The sequence below is a fragment of the Harpia harpyja genome, chromosome 13, assembly GCF_026419915.1.
Source record: "Harpia harpyja isolate bHarHar1 chromosome 13, bHarHar1 primary haplotype, whole genome shotgun sequence".
NCBI classification, from domain to species: domain Eukaryota; kingdom Metazoa; phylum Chordata; class Aves; order Accipitriformes; family Accipitridae; genus Harpia; species Harpia harpyja.
The window spans coordinates 33,508,144-33,517,762 of record NC_068952.1 but is presented as its reverse complement, the minus strand read 5'-3'; positions in this window follow the sequence as shown (position 1 = coordinate 33,517,762).

The window sequence follows — 9,619 nt, the reverse complement described above, 5'->3', positions numbered from 1 at the left end:
TTCATATCTTTATATAACTTTATACTCTTTTGCCATGTCTTTGAACACAGGACACACTTTTAGCAAGATGCAATAAATGGCCTAGTGTTGTAGGCCTTGTAAGACTACAGTTTTATACTTGTGGTTCTCAAAAAAACCCAGTACTTAGCATGACATATGTAATGGACAACTGATGTCACCAACCTGAGAAACAATTGGTACAAGCAGTGCCAAAACATGACAATCCCAACAACCATTTCAATTAGTTAAAATCACTTTTGATTTTAGCTTTGTCATTGATGCCACTGACTGAGGTCTCTTTAGTACATCTCTCACAATTAAACCCACAAATTAGATTACGCATATCTCAAAATGTTTCATGCTGATTAATCAGACTCAAATTCAGCTCGGTTTCTTTCATTAAGGTAGTCTGAAATTCTGTATTTTTCTATTCATTAATCAAGTGGCTGTACCACCTTTGCCTAGCTGAGATTCAGACACTCATTACTTTTTTAAAAAATCTGGGCCAACAAAATGTGAAAAATAAAACAAAAGACAGCAGTTTCTGATTAAACATTCTCTGCAATGGCATAGTTAGGATGAGGCAAATACAGCTGCACACAGGAACACACCTCTTAGAATGTTTTAATAGCAAAAATGATTGAAGTCTTTTCACTGCAATGTTGTCTGTTCTGTAAGAGGATTGGAAATCTGCCATTGTATTATACTGGACTTTGCTCCAAAATAAACTACAGCCAGCACAGCTGGAGGTGACAGAAGTATTTCCAGGATAAATACCTACTTCCTGCCCTCCATCCCAGCTGTTAAATCATTCTATCCCTTTTCCTTTCACAGCATGTAGCGCTGGACAATTTCTACCCTCTCCTCACTGCAAAGCTTCTGAGCTCTCCTCATCCTGTTGTTACAAAGACCTGATATGCCCTTATGCAAACCCTTATTTTACCAAACCCCAATTCGCATATACCTTACACCCAACAACGAACCACATCACTTCCTAACAACTCTGGTTCCTCCTAGAACACTTGTTGCACTACCACTCTGTCCTCTGAATGAAGCAAGGATCCTGGGGGAAAAACAATCACTAAAGGTAACACCAAAAAGCACCTGCAAAGGGGTTCAAAACGAACTTGCACTGACAACCTTAGTTCCACCATTTCCTAATCTTTAAATAGTTAATATCTTATTGCTTAATAATTATACATTATAATTTATTATCTAGTTAAAATTTAAATAATATTTATATTGAATACCATATTAATGTATAATATTAATATAGCTACATAGTGTATTTCTGTTTATTTTCACAATTATTATTTATTATAAAGGTATTGTCAAATATTAAGGAATTATAATTGCAGCTAACATGCTTATTTAATATAATAAACTTACATAGACACAGGTTTATGAAAAGAAATGAGAAAAGCAAAGTTTTTGCTATCCACATGATGATATCATCAAACAACTTGCTTGTGAGAATTTTGCAAAAATCCCCCAGAGGTTAAGAGTACTTACTGTACAGTACTTACTTTCTCCAAGCAGAGTTTCTCTTTAATGTAGTTCCTGTAATAACATCTCCAGCCCTGTTTCTTCAACTGTTCTCCATTCCTCCTTTTTCAGTATTCTCTTTTTTCACACTTTTACAGTTCTCTGCTGCTCCACCCACTAGGGCAATTTATTCAGCTGGGCCATTTGAAGTCTAATGCATTGAATATTCTGTCACAGCATAAACAAACATAAAGTTGGCACGATTATTAAACTCATGAAATGATCATCTTTTCTTTTACTGTGTTAGAAACAAAAGCAGTTCCATTTACAAACATACAATATATTCTTGGCACATTCCCCCCAATAAACCCAACATTTTGTAAAGCCAGCTACTATTATTTTTCACATGAATGTATTTTAATGATGTTAAGGAGGAAATAAAGCTCAGTTGATTTCCGCCACTGAGCCACAGTTCACGAATAAATAAAATCCTGCAGAAGCAATCAGAACAAAGAGCGGGACAATGCCGGTTACTGCTTTGCAATAAGGGTAAATCTGGAAAAGCTGCTGGTCAGGACAGGAAACCGCCTGGCTCAATGCAGCTGGCTGAAGGACACGAACCTACATAACTTCTGTTTCTCTTCCAGGGGAGTTTTATGAAGAAAACAGGCATCGTCACAGGCAGGCATTACAGAAGAGCAGATGCCCTCAGGACACACAGAGCTGGAGGGGAAAGAAAGCGGCTGCAACTTCTCCTCAGCGTGTCCTTCTCAGGTGATCAGCAGAAAGGAGTCAATTGCCTGCCGAGCCTCCCTGGCTCCTACAGAACTGTGAATGCTGTACGCACGCGAGTGGCAGCCTTAACAAATAACAAAATAAACCACCCACAGCACACGGGTTAGGTCCCTGCTACCCCCGGGCTCGGAGGCGGCCGCCGCACCACACGCTGAGGTAACTGCGCGGCACCGACCCTCGCGTGCCCGGAGGGACCCGCTGGGCCTGGCGGACCCTCTGCCGCGCTGCCGCCTGCACCCAGCCCTGCTCTGCTTCTGCCCTACGGTTCCTAACTGGAAGCTGTTGCGAGTCTTACAATGATAATTTAAAAACCAAAACAAAACAACCAAAAAACCCCCTAGAATGTAAACCCATCAACGAGCAGCTGGTAAAACCTTTCCCATTTCTCATTTTCTTCTCACAGAGCCGTGCCCAGCCTGCAGCACACAAAGCGGCTCCGTCTGCAGAGCAGCAAGGCCGCAGCCAAGCCCCGCTTCCCCCGCCGGGCCCGCGCCGCCGCCCGCCGCCGGTTCCAGCCGGTCCCTGCCGGCGCTGCGGTCACGGCGCCGCGCCACTAGGGGGCGCGGTGGTGCCGAAGAGACGGGGCCGGGTGGGGGCAGCCGCGGCGCGGCCCGGCCCGGCCAGCATGAGGGGAGCGGGCTGGTCTGGGCCCGCGTTGTTTGAGGGGAAGGGTCGCGCAGAACCCGCCTCCCTCTGGCTCACCGCTCCCTCTCACCCTTCCTCGTCCTCCTCAGGGCCTGGGGCTGCCTTCGTGCCCCCACCTCCCCCCCGGCACTGCGCCTCGGGGAGAGAGGGGTGTCGGGTGGTGGTCGCTGCCGGAGCGGGGCAGCTGGGGGAGGCAATGATGAGCCCTACCTGCCCCTTGCTGTAGGCGGACAGGGATGGAGAGCCGGTGGCTGGAGGCAAGGGGTCCCAGACCACCTTGGCCTCCTTACAGCTGACGGAGAGGCACCTCGGAGGGGGTGAGGACACAGCCCAGCCCGGTGGCTGTAGCTGATGACCTTCTGCCCCGCCAGGTAAGGCGCCAGCTCTCTCCCGTTCCTCTGCTTGAACCTGGAGGAGCTACCGGAGTTCTTTGCCCTCAGGTGTAGGCTAACAGCTTGTAGAAGTCATAGCAGCAGGAAAGTAATGGCACAAATACACAAGTACAAACATAGGATACAACATACAAACGATACACACGTAAAGGGCAAGGAAGGGTGCTGTTGGCTGAATCTTGTGTGTTAAATGTTGAATGCAAATTTGCTGTAAAGGTTTGTTTACTGTTTGGTTTTAGCCCAGGAGTTACATTTGTCTCTCAGGTCTTTGCAGGTGTCTTAAGTACAGATTCGCTAATGATCAAAGAAACCTCATCCTGTGGGAATTCATCCCTAAGCCGTAGATTTGACATGTAGCTCAGGAATTTGCTGTTTCTCTGCACAGCTACATCACCTTGCAGTCCCAGACAAAATCCTTTGCTTCCAACCACACTGGCTGCCCCTTTCCACCCTGTTTTTATATCCCAGAAAGGCTAGACTGGGGTTCTGTAGGCTCCTCACCAACAAAGATGTCTTCATCACTACTCCAAGGATGACCCTACAGCTGGAAAGTTTCTGCAGCGACCATTCAGAGGGCAGCCTTGCCAAATGCAGTTTAAGAAAGTGAGGAAACATCAAGCTGCTCAGACTGTGAGCCCACTTCCTCACATTGCACAGTCCTCTGAATTAGTATGGATGTCAGCACCAACTGGAGTAGATTTAGGATACTGGAGTTAAAAACTCTCTCCAGGCGTTAACCTGGGAAGGATTCAGCAAGATTCAGGACTTTCTGCTTCCACAGCTGAATTCTCAGCTGCTTGAGCAAGCAGATAATCAGGGCTGAAGCAGATGATTTCTAACACATGGGGCTTTCATAGCTGTGAACGAGATTCTACCTATTGTCTAAGTATCAGAAGCCAAGGGAAGAAAATGAATTAACTCCCTTTACTGGATGTGGCTAAAATCGTCCCTATTTAAGTGGGCTTTTATTCTCTACTCGTCAAGGTTCTTGTGAAGAGAAGACACATTCCCTGCCAGGATGTGTCATAGATGACATGAAGCACCAGACAGTGGGACAAGTGATCTTTAGCATTCAAATCCACCTCCCTCTGTTGTCAGTCCACATCTAGTCCACCTCCTTTTCCAGTCAGCTCATACCCAGCTGACTGATATATGTAAGGGAATCCCCACTGAAGGGAAATACCTAACTTCTTTAGTTCCTCTTTCATGGGTTTTTCCAGTGGGGGGTGGGGAGGGGTGCAAGGAAGGGGTAAACCCTAAGTGAAAGGAAGCAGAGAAGGCTAGCAAAGGAGAGGATATATTCTACTTGAGCTAACATGGATTTAAAGTATGCTTTTGGGTTATGGAGGCATCTGGGAGACTGAAGGCTGCCAAGAACCATTTGAACAGTGAAAAGCAACAAATCCTTTTCAGTGCTTTTTAACCTTAGATCTACAGATTGCTGAGTCTTGTTTTAAACCCCAAGGAACGTGCAGCATGGACAGAAATTTCAGGGTGTTCAAGACTTTCTTACCAGTCTGGAATGCAGACTGCATCTCCAAGCTTGAGTCTGCTCCTATTGCGCATTGTGCAATGGGGAAGTCTGCAGGAGAGCCTGAAATCTATGTATAAACAACCTAATAGAGGCAAAACTCCAAAATGAAACAAAGGCACTGATGTTCTGATGCTTCTGTTGCACAGAATCTGTCTCTTTCCATCTGCTATTAACTGAGTAACATATTTAATTCTTCTAGAAAATTTTCTTCTGGTCAAGTATTGGCTGGAATTATGAAACCACAGTTTTCTTGCTTTAAAGCTACTTGCATTACTCCGATTAGTTTTTGTGGCTGAGTTCCTGCCCTTGATGCATAGGCATTACTTTATTTGAAGCCAATGGAAGCTTTGGCTACCTTAAGGATTATGGGTTAAGGCCTTACATTCGTACTGTTGTACGCCACTCTATGACCTAAATGAGATTACAATAATAAATCCTGATTTATTATGAGGGCTTTATTTAGACATGTTTTGAGTATGAGGTCTATGTCAGGATTAATAGTGAAATCTAACATGCCCAGGCACAGAGAAAGCCCAACAATGAAAGGACATTTTTTCCCTTGAGAAAACTGGTTCCCAGCCTGCTGTTTGGCTTTTGCCAGAGTTGCTAAATGTTGAATGGCACAGAGACGCTGGATCCCAAAGATGGTGACGTAGTCCATGACTTGGAGATGAGCCCACACTGAGTGAAGGATGGAAGTGTCCCATCAGCAGTATTTTCCAAGGCTAAGTACTCATGCTCTGCAATGCAGTAGCATTCAAAACCTTCAACTATAAGGTTTTCAGAATCCAAAGACAAATGAAAAATTACAGTTTCATGATTTACTGGCTAATTCATCCATCATGTTGAGCAGGCACTAGTTTGGGTGCCTGCCCTGTAGTTAAATAAGATTCCTGAACTTGTTGCAAGGGAATGTCCATTCTTTTCAGCATCCTGGCCACCATGTCTCATCAGGAAACCTGCTATCTTGTCATGTAATGCACCAAATTGCAATGGCCTAAGTGTTAGACGCAGAAGGTATGTGCTTACATTGCGTAGTTAAATTCTCTTTTCTAATAGCCACATTACTAAAGACTTCAGAGGAATTTGCCTTTCCAAAAAATTACTTAAATTGAAAAGAGTGGACTGCAAGGATGTGAGCTGGTATTTCTGCGGGTCACAAAATGAAGAAAGAGGAGGTGTAAGTGTTGTGACAAACTCGGGTGAATTAAATCATCATGAATTCCACAGGATCTCTACCTTTTGTCTAATTCAAAGAGTCTTAATACTCCCACTCTCCACCAGCTAGTTGATGGATCTTGTTCAACAGCAGATTTCTGTCCCACTTGTTTTTTGAGTAGAAATAGCAAGAATTATTTCCTTCAAGATGTTGTGGAGTTTCGTAATTGTAGGCTTCATGGAGTGCAGAGCAAAAGAAAATGTTGAACCAGAACACCATTTTCTTTTTCTTTGGTTTGGCAAGCAGCCTGCCTATCTGGCAGCCTCTCCTGGTATGTCTCAGGTGGGGTGGAACTGGCCTCTCACAATTTTTCAGGTAACTTTAGGGAGAAGCAACTTTTGAAGGATAGACTTTAAGGTCCAGCTATGATACTTTACTCAGTGCTTGAGGTTTAAACCATGAGAGCCAGGTATTTGTAAGAAACACAATCCAAGAAATCATGAAACCTCAAAAGAATGAAAAACCTGCCAGTGTAACTGAGGACAAACTCTTTGGACTACCATAGTATAAAATCAAATATGAAGATGGTTCAGTATCTAACAAAATCTTAAATTACTTTATTTTCTTCAGTTCCTAGAAGTGTTCCTTTCTGCAAAACCCTTTCTAAAAGACTTTTTGAACTACACAGTAGATACTGCAGGGTGCTTTAGCACACAGTGATTTGCTAACAGTCTTGCCAGCCAATTCATTAACTGCAAGTGACATCAAAGATGAGAACTGTAGACCTCTCCACTCAGGAGCCGGGCAGCAGTTCAACTTGCAGAATCCAGATAGTTTATGTTATCTACTTTAGTTCATTTCAAGTCAAATAGCAGTGGGACAGCCTAGCTAAGCAACTATTTGAACCCTCGAGCTCCACTCAAGTTTATTCCTTTGGACAATGACCTTTAGAAAGAAAACAGTAACACAAACAGATCTCCTGGAATTGTCCAACATCCCTAGACAGCAGCAGGAGTGTGCTGAAGGCCAAGAAGTGGCTGAACTTCTTAAGCACTAGAGAGCTGCACGGGAAGTTTGATCTATTAAGAAGTTTCTGGTAATGCTGCAATGCAGAGTTTCCCAACCAACCTTTGCTCACCTACTGGCAAGGACACACATCTGTGATGCAGTCTGTGCTACCACTGTTCTTTGCCGTCCCTTGGCAACACCTGACCAAGGGAGCAGCAGCTTTTTTTGGCTGTTTACGACATGCTGCCCACAAAGTGTGAGTGGGCAATCACATCCACAGGGGCAGTAAGGGAAACCAGCGGTTTTCTGAGTAGAAATGGATTCCTGCTTCTCTGTACATTTTACAGTATACTTCAGGCATGTGGCAGTGGCCAAAATCCTGGTGGTTTTGCTGATGGCATGTCATGGAAGCCTTTACCCTCATTTAACAGGTTAAAGTCTTATAGCACAAGCTGTGAAGAGTTGTTATAGGTCACTGATAAAAAGCAATAGAGTGCTTATGGCCACCGTGGGTTAATGTTAGCCACAAGCATAATCAGAAAGTTTGTACTGAGAGCAGAGAGGTGGTGTGCAACCCACTGAGTTTATTATCACTGTACTCTGGCCTCTAGATAGTGCATGTGTGCACTGGGGTTGTGGAGATCGAGGGATGTATAAGGCAGGCGTATTAGTGGAACTGGGAAAGGCTAGGAAGAGGTTTTCCCTGTCTGCTAGAAGGAAGTATGTATCAATCTAGGGGAGACATTTTCCTGATCCGGGAGACGGAGCCTTCTGTAGTATGTATTGAAATATATTTTGTTGTATCTATTCTATTTGTTATACATATTGTCTAAACTCCTGTTCAGGGCCTTTATATTCCCCATCTTTGCCTAATGAACATGATGGCCTGAGTACAGACAGCTTCTCTGACAAACTGCTTCAGTAACTGCTCAGTTTTCCATGTTCTACCCTGTATCACATAAATTTTACTTTTTTCCAGGAAATACGCAGTGTCTAGGAGCAGGTGCTAATTTAAAACTAAGTCCAAGTTTATTTATGTTGCAGCCATAAAATTGTCTTTCTGTGCAAGCTATAACATACGTCCGTACATGTACATGATTTTTAGTGCTTGGACATTTCTTATCCTCTCTCTTCTTTCCCATCATTTGTTGTGTGTTCTGTGTATGTCTATACGTAGCCAAATCGACACAGCTACTTGGTGCTGTGTATCACCCTGCTTCTGTAAGCTGTTTATTCAGGATTTGCAAAGCTGACTGCTCCTGGTAAGGGTCTTAAAATCATATCTAGACACCTTAATACAAGTCACCTGATTTACAGAAGAACCCTGAGATCCCACAGATCCCTTTGCAGTCAGTGGGAGCTGAGTTTGCTTAGCACCTTTAAAATCAAACTGCTTATGTTTCAGTACCTGAACATGGATTTTGGAACATAGCTTTAAGTGTTCAGTGGGTACTTTTAGGGCAGGATGGGCTTCACTTAGAGATCTTTTTAAGGAACTATCCAAACTTATTCTGTATTTATATTAATAGGCACAATTTTAATAATTTTCTTTTTCAGCAAAATAATAGCTCTGAACTCCTCTTGGGGTGAGGCATTAATAATGGAAATCATTATTTTAGTTCGTACTCTGTGTCAGTATCTGCATACCCTGAACACTGTGTTAGTTCACTTACATGGACTTTTTCACTAAAGGAATCTTTTTTCATGCCTCACCAGACATGTGGGGTCGTCCCTGGAGATTATTCCATAATCAGCTTACTATAAACGATAGAACAAAACATGGCAGTGCTCCAGCCATAATCAAGGTATCTTTTAAAAACCGTGTTATTCGATGGTATGTGACGCTATACATGACCTAAAGATATATGAAGCATTTCCACCATGCTACAAATGTCTAAACCACTCAGTTTCAGTTCTCACTTCTCACCCCCGTGAGTCAAACCCAGCAGCCTGCCATAGTACCTATTAATTTATAGATTTAATCCCAAGGGCACATCTGCACACTTGTGAGAAGGCGTGTCTGGTCAGCTGTTGCTACAGTGATGGCACAAATAGACAACAACCAAGAAGAAAAGAACCTGTAGCTGCATGTATGCTTTGGTGAATTTGGGTATTTAGGGGGTTTTATTTGTTCCTGTATATGCTACGTTTGGAAGCCTTGATGTGCCTTTTCTCCCATTCTAATGAAATGTCTTATATTAGAAGAAAAAGAAGATACTGAATGTGTTAGATTTGCTGTGCAAATTGTGTATTTCCTTATAAACACAAAAGTTTCTGCAGTGCAGAGCTGAACTGTTATGGCTTATTACAGTGGTTTGAATTTCATGAGAACTTTAAGGTGCTTAAAATTATTCCTAACAAAATGCAGCTAAATAAAGTACTTGCTAAATAGGAAACAAGACAAAAAAATCCTTCAAAGATGCGATGTGGCTGCCACTGGGAGAATGTCAGGTACTTGCTGCTTGTAGAAAATAGAACATTACTTAACTGATTTAAAATCCAGATAATTTTCCTTAGGAAAAAAATCAGCAGTAAACCGTTTAGGGGCTGGTGGATTTCTTTGTTTCTTGTGGATGGTAAAGATTCGTGCACAAACATCAG